This window comes from Castor canadensis, chromosome 3, assembly GCF_047511655.1.
Source record: "Castor canadensis chromosome 3, mCasCan1.hap1v2, whole genome shotgun sequence".
NCBI lineage: Eukaryota > Metazoa > Chordata > Mammalia > Rodentia > Castoridae > Castor > Castor canadensis.
Window position 1 is genome coordinate 101,531,102 of NC_133388.1, and position 12,983 is coordinate 101,544,084.

The 12,983-nt window shown below is 35.5% G+C and overlaps 1 pseudogene; it reads right to left on the minus strand.

The window, feature by feature from the left end:
- Positions 1-10,905: 10,905 nt before the first annotated feature.
- Positions 10,906-12,244, minus strand: LOC109702785 (ubiquitin thioesterase OTU1 pseudogene; annotated as a pseudogene).
- Between the last annotated feature and the right edge of the window lie 739 nt (positions 12,245-12,983).

A 12,983-nucleotide genomic window follows, 5' to 3' on the forward strand; every position in this document is an offset into this window, starting at 1 on the left:
GGGTATTTGGGGGAGAGAGGGAGGGGGCAGACTGGGTGGTAAGGGAGGGGGTGGGGGCAGGGGGGAGAAATGAACCAAGCCTTGTATGCACATATGAATAATAAAAGAAAAATGAAAAAAAAAAGAAACTCTCATATTAAAATGTAAAGGCAAGCTGTGCTCCAAGATTATCACTGCAGGAAGATTTTATTTTTAGTTTGAAGTGATAAAGTTATTGCTCTTCTCATCCCCCTTTGAGGTTGTCTGTAATCACAATAATGGTGCATGCCTGTGTTTCTGTCCAGCCCCTTCCTAAAACAGTGTTACATTGTCCACTATGTTAACTCACACTGATTAGACAAGTGTGTGACAGTGTAATACAACAGTTCTCTGTTCATCAAGGGCTTGGAATATGGCTGTGCTCAATCTGATCGAGTCACATCTGAACGAAAATGGGTATTTTCTTTTATTGATTATTGTTGATCAGTTCTACTTCAAATGACATTCAAGTATGAAAAATTCAAGCAGTACAATGGGAAATTCCCCAAAAGTTTTATAAATATCTCTTTGAATCAGAAGGGTGTTTTTCATAATTCTCACATTCCTGTCTCATCCTTTTAAAGCAACTGCATAAACTGGACTGGCTTTGCAGATTTCTCCCTCTGACTCCTCATCAGATTCTCCCTTCCCTTTCATTTCCAGCTTCTTAAATATACCTGTGGTTTTAAGGATTTAATTCACTCATGTTACTTATACATGGGATAATAATTAAAAATTAATTATTAAAAATTAATTAATTAAAATTCAAGATATTCAGCCTAAAAGTATTAGGATATTAAGAGTTTAATACAATGAACGTAAACTAGGGTGAATACAAAGCCAGGGCTTGTCCCTAATGCCAACTTCCCCAAGCTGTCTGGCATAAACGTAGGCAACAGAGCCCTGCAATGTCCAGCAGTGATATTTTCACACTCAACATGCCTGTCTGTAAGAAATCTAGTCATGAAATTGTTCCAAACTCCGATCACCTTATCTTCTAATGTGGTCTACAATCCTCAAACAATTCACAAGAACGCTGTTGGGGCCCCCAAAATTCAATTTTTTTCATAGCTCAATAAAATTTAGAAAGTAGGGTTTTCCAATACTTAATTAAAATTTAGTTTACATTTATTTAATTAAATTTACTAAATTAAATTTATTTTAATAAATAAATGTAAACAAATTTAATTTAATTTAAATGTGGGCTCTGTCGCATGGTCTCTTATGAATGAGTGTTATAGAGTAAGTCTGACCCTTGACTCACTCTCTGGCTTCCAGTCTCATGATGTTTGTCTTTCTTCTGCTCACACTCACACCTTTTATCTGATGGCCCTTGCCAGAACTAGAACTGTGTTTTGGATACCCACTGTTCAAAACTGTTAGCCAAATAAATCTTTTTAGTTTTAAAATTATTCTCCCTTAAGTACTTCCTTAGAGTAACCCAAAGTGGAATAATACATATGTGAAGGAAAAGCCGAGGGTCACATTCTCAGAGTTGACTGAGTCACCGTTATCGATTCACTCTTTCCAGGACTTCAGATGAAATTATAGCTCACAGGTGCCTTATTGTATGGGCTCAGAGATGATTTTTCTAACTGAGGTTCAATTAGGCTTTGTACAATAGACAATGGGCTAAACAGATCTTGTCTTAATAACACAAGTAAGTGCACAAAACAGAAAATACCATAGCTCAGCTCGTCTACTTTGTGTGAAGTCTTCTCCAGACACTTTTCAAGTTAGGAGAAAGGATGATATGACACGATGCATACCCTAAAAAGTTGTGTAATAAAATAATTTAAAGTGGAATTTACATAACTACGACGGATGACAAATGAACACGTTTTGTTTTGAGATGTTAGTTGGCAATAATGTATGCATGTAACTGAAAAATTATAAAATACCAATGTATATTGATAGAGGTGTATTAACATAAACTTCTAAGCCTGTGAAAACTGGAGGATCTAACAGGTTCTATTCAACCTAAAAAAGCTAGTTGACAAAAGGAGCTAACCCTAATTTTAGGGACATACAAGAAATAAGCCAGCCAGGAATATGGTGGTTAAAAAATTAATAGTCTTAATTATGACACTGAGGATGGAGAAAAAAAGGTGCAACAAAAGTACTCAAGAATAAGAAACACCAGACAGCATTCACATTCAGCCTTTCTGAAATCACATTTTGTAGATCAAAGCAGATAATTTAATGGCTACCCAAGAAGTAGAGAATTCTCAGGAAAAAATAAAATCCTTCATAAAAATTTTCATTTTCAATCAAGGCCTCAGTAGATTTGGCCTAAAGAAGTTCCAAATAAAATGAGTCATTTAAAGATTAAGATCATAAAACACAAAAGAAACCATACTTGTAAGAAACAACAGCAATAACACAGTGAGAGAACAGATGAAAAAACCTTTGGGTGATGGAATTAAACTGCTCAGAATACAAAATTGTTTAAAGAAGTAAAAGAACAAAGAACAGAAATATTTTAAATACCTCACCAAATAATACACAGAACTATAAAGTCATAATAATTCAGGCTTAAAATTAATTTGATGGCTTAGTGAAGAGACAGCTGAATTAAGAATTATATAATTGGATGGTTTTCTAAAACTTAACTAAAATGCCAGAAAAATTAAGAGACATAGGAAAGAAAGTACACACATGCCAGAAGTTGTTTACTTAATAAGAGTTACAAAGTTGGTTTTTACAAAAGTGTAGCAAAACTGAAAAATATAAACAAGCTTCCAATATTGAGATCTATATTTACACATTTAACAACTGGTATACAGGTTAACGAAGTTCTTAGAAAAAAAAATCCCAGAAAAGTTTTTGAGCAGGCATAAACAAGTTTATTCTAAAATACATAATGGGAAGTCACAAGCTTACTGAGGAGCTAAAACAATCCTGAAAATACATGAGGTTGGAGGAATGAATCACTATACTCATCATCATAGTCAAGACATGTGGCACTGGGAGGGATAAAGGCACAGACTGGTGGAAGAGAAGGCAGAACCTACAATCAGACCCACATAATATTTCAGCTTGTTTTGGATAAAGAGGCAAAAATTATTCAATGTGAAAGGACAGCCTTCTCAGAACAATGGAGCCAAAGCAATCAGATATCCAGAGCTATGATTTACACCTATTACTCTAAACAATAACTCACAGTGGATTATACAATAAACTGTAAAACATTTAATAAAATATAGACAATCTTCAAGATCTAGAAATTAGTAACAAAAGCATGATTTATAAAAAGAAAAATTAATGAATTAAACTTCAAAATTTAAGATTTTGTTCATAAGTTACCATTTTAAGAAGAAAAAAGAAGCTAAATAGTGGGAAACACTATTAACGAGCCACATATCTGCCAAAGAAATTTTGTCTCAGCAATGTTTTTAAAAGTTCTCAATACCTAATAGTTAAGAGACAGATGATATAATTAGAAAATTAGCAACAAACATAAACAGCACTTGAAAGACATTCAGCTTCACTGTCATAAGGGAAATGCAAACACTTTCTTTCAAACTAAGTTATTAGCACATTACCTAGAAATTTCATTCCTGAACATTTATCCCAGAGATATGAAAACTTCTGTTCATCAAAATCCTGTACAACAATGTTTTCAATTTCTTTACCTAGAGTAGTCAAAACTGAGAAACAACTCAGATGTCCTTTCATGCATGATGGATGACATAGAACCCTATCCCACAGAAAACTGTCACAATGCAAGTGACAGGGGCAAATATTCATACATGGGAAAAAAAACTGAACTCTCTGTATAATCATGCTGACTGTGAAAAAAATTCCTCAAATTTGTATAATGTAGGTTCCACTTATATAGCATTCCTGAATTGCCAAAATTATACAAATATAGAAAATATTTTTTGTTGCCAGTGGTTAAGTCAGAGAGGGTTGGGAGAGAAAGGAGTGGAGTTTTCAAAGAACATGAAGGGTCCATGTGGCTGTGGGGAATATTTTGCATCTTGATAGTTGTAAATACATGAAACTGCATGTGAGTAAAGAAGCCCCTTCCCCTTCTCTTCTCCTGCCTTCCTCCCCTCCCCCTCTCTCCCTTCTTCTCCTCCTCCCTTCCTCAGCCTTGAGCAATATGTTCAGCCAAGGACTTGCTCATGTACTCATGCACAAATTTGATGGTTTTCTGACCCCAAATAGATCACGAACAGATTTGTTTTATCTTTGTGAAAATTAGATATATTAGGCAGATTCTCACAAAAACAGATTTCAAATTTAATGAAGGAAAAAAATGTTAAAAATACTCATAAGTTGTCTGAAAAATTGAAATAATAGATAAGGCATCTCCAGAACAGGATAGCAGACTGGGCTGCATTGTGAGAAATTTCAACTTAACATGTAGTCTGCAATTCAAAGCATTGTCAACTTTTCCAGATAAAAGCACAAAAATATTCACCAATTTTAAGAAAGTAGCAAAAAATCTCATTTCAAACCCAGGCTCAGGAAGTATAATAAATGATTTCAAGAAAGAGTCATCCATAAATATAAATGGGAATTTATTTAAAATATTTTCAAGTTGAATTCAATAGTTATTCACTAGGTAAAGATAATTAGAAGTTGAATCTATCTGAAAAGTTGCAATTTGGAGGGTTTGGGGGTACAGCTCAGTGGCAAAGAATTTGCCTCCATTCAAGGCCCTGGGTTCCACCTCCAGCACTGCCAAAAAACAAAACAAAACAAAAAAGCATTTGATGTGGAACATAGGTTAGTAATTCCCTCTTGCTGTAGCCACTAAGGATTCTGACCCATTAGGGAAACTACTAATGGGTGAGGAGTTTCTTTTTGGGTAATGAAAATGTTCTACAATTAATTGTCTATAAGGATGATTATTTCAAAATTTTGTGAATATAATACACACCACTGACTTCTACACTTTATGTAAAGATGTTATATATAACTCATAAGAGAACAAATGATACTGATCTATGTGATTAAAAGTGGGAAACTATTTCCAAATTTGAAGAGGGAATTGAGTGGTAAAGAGGCACAGAAAAGCTGGGCCATATTATCTACATTTACAGCCCTAAGAGGATGAGTGACAATTAAAGATAACCAGTCTGGCTCCAGATCCCCAACACTTTCTGAGCAATTATACTGACTTTCACCTGTATGACAGCTAACAGCATAAGGTGGATCATGGATACTTCTGGGTTGTGAATTGGTTACTTGTTCCAAAAAGCCACTTGAAGAAGTCCTGCCAAACCTATTTCCTTGAAGAGGAAGAGAAACCTTTCTCTTTAAACATTTAAGTACAATAAACAAATTTCCAGGGCACGTTCCATCTCAACACATGTGTTGCATCTGGCTTGATTTTCATCCATTTTAAAGAAATCTTTCTTCAATTTGATGGGTTGAGATGGTACAATATGTGCAAAGCATCAAACAGGACAAGGCAGAAAGATATAGAATCCAGGCCTCCTTTATCATTACCCAAAGCTATGACCTTGAGAATGTTCATCTCTGGTTCAGATTTCTTTCAGCTTTAAATTCTGACTTAAAAGCAAAAGAAAGCAAAACTATCTTGCAGGTTAATAAAATTACATAACAGAAATAAAATTATTTTCAGTATGTTGATATACTGGATAATCAATCTCACATCCTATAAATACCAGCATTTCTTTATTTTACAGTGATATCCCAGGTGGTCCACTAACCAACCACTCTGAAATCATTGCCCTTGGTTGAATATTTCAAATTTGTCTGTATTATAAATTACCAAGCAACCTCTCTGTGTGATGACTACAAGCTTACTGAGAGTGATGAGACACTTCAGCACAGAAAGTGACATGAAGCTGATTTAGTACCTACACATGGCAGGAGAGACCACAAAAGTATAGGGTTCATGGTGAACTGGTCCCCAAGGCTCAGGAAAGCTGATGAGGTAGATAAAGTCTCTACTATTCTTGCTGTACTTGCACCACAGCTGGCAGCCCCAAAAGGCAGCCCACCTTGGATTTTATATGTAGAAGACTTTGTGACATACTGGGCTACATGATTAAAAGACATTCTATTAAGCCTAGACTAATGTAGCCACCAGACCCCCATTTCAGGAGTTTGTCTTTCCAGCACATTCTGCAATTGTACTTGAGTACTACAGAGATACAGAGGGAGAACTGGGTAAGTCCAAGTCTACCCAGAGGACTGTCCTGGATATATCACCAGTGAGGGTTCATCTTATTTGTCATCTCCACAAGGGCTTACTATACACTTCATTTCTTTTTTTTTGTTTCCACTTCATTTATTCCTTTAAAACAAGTCACTGCATACAGCATTTGATATTTAAAATTGCACACCTCATAAATAAAATCAATGCACCTTAATAACAATGGCTAAATCACAAGTTGTACAAATGAGATCAGACATCTTCCAGGTACCAGCAGTGCATTAACATTGAAAAATATGCTGGCAAACAGACATAAGAACATTTTGAAAACAAGAAAACAGTGTCCATCTTCATTAAGAAAAAATATTTTCTTATGCCAAGAAAAACAACTTTGTTCTGTTTTGCTCTTCTCTACTACCTTTTCAAGACACACGCTAAAGCTCTAAGTTTGAGAGTCTCTACTTGTGGTTTTCTTCTTGCTTCAGGAACTTCTGCCTCTACTATGCCAATGCAGGAACTATGGGACTATTGTTAGAGAATTCTCTTTTTACAAGCTCCATGTACTTTTTTTGCATTTTAAGCTGAGTTCAAATGTTTAAAGAGAAAAATTACTTTGCTATGTATATATTTCTTGTAAACAGCTCAAGTCTTGCATGGTACCATGTGAACTGGAAAACTGACATGAATTGAGTCCTCTGGTCCTTTAAGTAACTTATGGGCTATAATTAAGTACAGATTCTATGCCACTTATAAAGTCAGACTCATGGAATCTTAGTAAAAATCCTAAACCTTTCTAAGGGTAACCTTTGTTTACATATAGACTTAACCAAATCATATCTATATTGTTCCTAACCTCCTACATGTAGGTTAGAATTTTAAAAACATAAGTATAAAAGGACATCACAGCAAAATGCTTGTATCATGGTCTTATACTTTAATGACAAACTTTTTCACCTACAGCCCTGCTACATTCTACACCAAGAAATGGAGAAAATAGGTTGGGGTGACAGAAAGGCATTGCTTAAAAATTTTTTTGGAAAGCACATTTTATTACTAGAATGCATTCATTTGACAATCTCTTCCTTTTATAGTGGTATGTTAGTCTCTTACCCCTTTCTCCTTTCAATTCAAAATATCATGGGGAAGGTTATCAACTTCCTTTAAATGAATGTGAATTAAGACCTAAGTCAGTACCCCACAATTCAGTATCTACGTCAAACATTCAAAACGCTGTAAACAAAATGCCAGTGAGCATTTCCCCATGATCAGAGAAGTCTTAAATTCATTCATGTTTGATGAAATGTGCTGAAATATTATAGTGCTTATTAAGAAAACATCTTCAATTGGGGATATAGCTCACTGGTAGAGTGCTTGCTTAGCCCACATGGGGCCCTGGATTCAATGCCCAGTATCGCAACAGCAAAATAACAAAGCAGCTTATTCCAATCAAGTGTTTTACTTTAGTCTTGCTTATTGGACACTTTTAAGGCCTCTGACTAAATAATCAGCCTCCTTAAAAAAAGCTTCCTCATAAACAAATGAAGAGCTTTCAGAATCTAGTCTTTCAGAAATTATCAATCATCTTTGTGCTACAAGGACAAATTTGAACACTCTGATGTAAAGCAAATGATAAAGGATGATCACATTATAGTAACAAGTAACATTTTCTATGCTAAGGCATAGGCCAGACTCCTAATAGTTACTGAAATTGAGTTCTACTGTTATCAAAACACCAAAATGTAATACACTAGATACACTAAACACTGACAGCAGTTGCTAATAAAGAAGAGCTGATGACTAGCAGCTCAAGAATTATATTTTAATGTCCTCAATAAGATCCCAAAAGGGCTATGTAAACTTTATTCCATCTTTTTTTAAAGTGCTGGAAATATAATGTCTCAACACATGAAAGAACATAATTCTTAATATATGTTAAGTTTAAGAAGACCACCTGATTTATATTTTAAAAAGCCACTGTTGCTTAATCTTACATACTCCCCAGTGTAATTTTCTTCAAAGCTGAAAAACTGTGTTTAGCTAGAGCAACTTGCAATAACCATGTTTTAATCCCCACATGGGACAGAAGGAAGAAACTAGGCAAGCAAGTTAGACATGGGCACTTAGGAGAATATATGGATACACAAGTAATGTTAATTCCTGATTCTGATTTTGCTGGGACTTGAACTTCAGGGACTAATCAAATGGCACAGGGGTGGGTGTGTGTCTGTGTAACAGTCCTTAATAACAGGGTCAGGTTAACCACCAGCCAAGCTTCAAGAGTACCATTTAACTATGACCATTTCTCACTCATGGGAACAATTAAGAAGTCAACCATGAACCACTAGCAAAAAATGTAACATCCTGAGGTCTTTGGTTATCAAATCACAAAATTCTCAGAAAAATTAATTTTGACTTCTGAAAATACTATTTAGGAGCACATCTTCGTAGATCTACACTTAATTTGTAATCCAAAGAAGAGTAAGGAAAAGGAGGAGGTGGGGAGGAGTGGGAATAAGGGTAAACTTGTTTCATTTGGCCACTAATGTAAACTGTCCTTATTTCTTTAAAAAAGAAATTCTTGTATGACATACAAAACTTGTATAGGAAGAAAGGTTTCATTCTGCTCCAGTGCAATTTTAGGAAAAAATTTCTTTTAATCCTGCTGCAAGTATTAAATCCATAGATTTTTCAAAATTCTCAAGATGAGAATTTACTCATGGTAATAACTAATTTCAAGAGCTTAATGAGCACAGTAGAAATGAAAAATCCTTTAAATCTTGTGAGGCTTACAGATTTGAGTTTAGAATGAGAAGTTTAGGTTTTTAACCCATAATAATTAAACCAAATGATCTGCAAATAATGCTTTATCTTGAATTTTCCAAGATCAGAACACTGAAGTATCAGAGAGGACTCTCAGCAAATGATTATGGTCATTTTTGAAAGGAATTTGACTTAGTGTCCACCTGGTGAATGGACAACCCAGGTAAAAAATAAAATAGAATTAAAAATGATCCCTCACTTGACAATAAGTCAAATACTTGACAAAACACTTAAACAGCCTGATTTTGTAAAAATTTAGTGTTCTATTTCATTTGGTAAATTCATTATAGATAATATAAAGTGACAGAAATTATGTTTGGAAACATTTCTACCACGCCTGACACTTTATAAATTACTCAACAGATATTTGTTGCATGAATAAACTTGTAGATCTAAAACTTGGGTAAGCAAATGTGAAATATGGCTCTTGAAGTGACAGAGAAAGGAATACATATGAACAATGATGCATAAAGCTCACTTTGATGGATGCTTCCCAATGGTACATTCTTAATTTATAGTTTTAAATTTAGTATTTCCTGGGGGAAATGAAAGAGATACAAAAACTGTCTAGAGCAGATGACAGATACAAAGAGATTTTCTTATCATATTCATGTTATGATTGCCAAACATTAAGTATTCTAAGCTCACAAGTGCTATTTTTAAGGCTTAGTAAAAAAAAATTAAACACTTTCAACTCATACTGACCATAATAACTTATAATGCCTAAAACAGCTATCCATACAAAACATACTCAAGAAATGTCATCTGAACATTTAAGCATACTTTGTGAATTGTTCCTTAAAAGTTACTTTTCCCCTAAATTTTTTACTTTAATGAAATTTTATATGGCCACCTTTACCAAGTGAAAGTTCTAAAGGTAAATCTCAATTTTAAAGCATTTGCCAAGATATGTGGAAAGAGATATAAGTGCTTTAAAGTGTTCTATTAGTTTTCTAAATAATATACTTAATAAAAATGAAACCCAGATAACAACACTTCACATCAAGCCTCTTCACATTGTATGAAATAATACACTAACAAGTTATAATTTAGCATCCCTGATCTTCAGAAGAATTAAGAGGTAGAAAGCTTTATCTGGAAGATCTTGTAGTGAAGCTAAGTTTTAGAGGGCATGCCTTCAGGATCAATCCAACAAGCAAAAGGCTATACATCTGATATTAGGAAGAAGCAGAATTCTGAGAAAGCTGAATAAGGCAAGGGTTTTTAAACTTTCATACTTTGGAAGTGAAGTAAACTCATTCAACGGTATTCCATCAACTACTTTAAAATTGTTTGAAAGTCAAAGATAGCAAATAAGCCAAGTGTTAACTTGCAAAAATGTGCACTATTCAAAAGAGCATTAGTGCAGGGACACAGCTAGCACGAAAACAAACACTGTTTCGATATGCAAAAGTCTTACAAAAACCAAACCAAACTGGAATATTATCACTTTAGATGAAGACTTTTTTGTTTTTTTGAGGAAGTGCTCTTAGCAAAAAAGCTTAGGAAACTAAATCCCTATAGACAAATCTGCATATAAAAAAGCAGAAATCTGAAGAAACTTCAATTAAAAGAGAAAACTCTGCTTAATTTGAAAATCTTATCCAACTTGACAAAGACCAATACATGAATTGCATTGAAATGAGGCCCATCTTTTAAAGCTTCAGTAAGCTGCTTCAGGCACCTTTTCCCTCATCCATTCCACTTTTATACACTAGCCTTCTTCAACAGGACCCTAGCAATTCCTGTTTTAGAAAACATCCTCAAGGAATAGACTCATCCCTGGAAAAATTGCTTTTATGCACTTATAAGTGGTTAAGTACACACTACAAAGTCTACCAAATTGCAATATAGAATCAATTTTGACAATTCTGAATATCTTCATTTGATGAATCAATTCATAATTTAGAAACTATTAGCTCAGAGTTATTAAAAGGAATCAACTATTGGAGAAACTGTGGTTGTGGCATATGTCCAGTAGCTTTACATGAGGCCTTCCACATTACCCAAAATCGGATGTTTTCTTCTAAAATTTAAAGCTGCTGGGTGCTATAATAATAAAATTCAATCTTCAGGTTAGTGTCATTAGATGGTATGTACCACCACTCCGTCACCCTAGCAGAAAGAGGGCATGTATCACCACTGTAGACACACATCTGTAAACTTGCACACTAATTTTAATCTTAACAAGGAATTTCAGCGTCTTAGTGGTTTAAGTCAAAAGGATGGTTCAAGCATTGTGTCCTTTTGTTCTTTAGGGTTATGAATAGCTTATTGGAAAACCCAGAGCCTTCTGGATCTGTGAGGTAGTAGGCTTCAACCCTCATCATGCATAGATCACACTTCTCCAAAGTTGGTATGACCTTTCTCCTTGGCATGGTCTCTTGCTTCGGCTTGTCCAGTTAATCCCTTCTGACACACAATACATCTCAGGGTGAAGCGGTTTACATCAGTAAATTGTCTCTTTCTTCTAGCTTCATCTGCTAATTCCAGTGCTTGTACAAGAACAATATCATCATTACGGGAGAAAATGGTCAGAGGAAGGGTATCTGGATCAGGGAAGTTACGCTGGAGAGGATCATAGTGGATGCCATCATAGATAAGCAGAACCCTTTTGGCATATCCTGCATCTTCCCCAAAACGATCGATTCTTACTATCTATGTATCTGCTACACATATTTCACATTGATAAAAATTAGACAAAATCGATATTTCAATTGCTCCCCCCCCCAAGTATCATCCCTTTTGATCCAGTCGCAGTACTCTTGATTTGTTTTTCCCAATAGTGCCTCACTATAGAAGTCTGGATCACTTGCTACAATTTGTGCTATGAGGCGTCTCATCTCAGGGGCACAAGCTGGATTCAAGACTCCTCCTTCAACGACATAGTATACACTGGTAAAGAGGCAGGAATTGTCTGCTGGGACGGAGGTTCTGGTAAGCACAGGCAAAGTTTCCCTGACATAACTAGGAGTACCATGTTTTGGAAATGCAGGCGAAGGTTTGGGTCTGGTTTGGTCTTCTTCAACGATCAGCATGTTGCCTGATTGGATGGGCAAGTCCCTGAGAATGGTATCCCCGTTGTTGAGATCCAGACACTCGGGCAGAAATCCGACGAGGATTCGCTGACCGCCAGGAGAGATCCCGGTGATGGCAGCAATTTGGCCCTGGAGTTCCCGCAACTGGGTCCGGCTGGACAGCCCCTGCAAAACATGGGTCCCGTCCTTGGCCTTGCAGTGGAGCCACCACATGGTGTCGGTCTGGCCGCCCACAGGCCAGACACCCGCGGAGCCAGTATTGGTCCCTGCTGCACGTTGGGAGACGCAGCCAGGGCAACCAGCGGTGCTACACTTCATTTCTTGAAAGGATCAATGAAAGCAGTATTACATTCTGTTCTTATGAAATATTTTATCTAAGCTTTATGTGCCATTGAAAAAGAGAACATGAGATATTGGAATTACATTTTGGAAATCGTCCTTCTTAACAAATATAAACACTTCACACCATTTGCTTAATCTTTGTCACATATTATAACTGTGCATGAATAGAACAGAAAAGGCGATATTTATTAAAATCTACTTTATCTTTTAAATTTATTCAAACCAAATAAATTATTTAGCAATTGTACAGAAATACACAGGAGCACATTATTGGATTTCCATTGTCAGACACAAGGTCACTAGGAAGTTACAGGGTTCTTTCCCTCACCTACGTACATTTTAATATTTGCCTGAGATAAAAACACAAACCAAATGCTCAACACATGGGCATAGAATATAAATTGGAACCTCTTAATTCAAGTGATTATACAGTGTGGTTAATTTCAGACACTCCAAGGATTGGCAAGAGGACCTTTCTTTTATAGAAATTGTTTTATATTTTATTGATACACAGCATATATCCAATACTCTGCACAAATCATAAGTGTACAACTTAATTAGTGTTTAATTTCAATGCATCTGTGTAAGTATCAATTCCAGGAACAGAACCAAAGTAGTATCCCACAAGT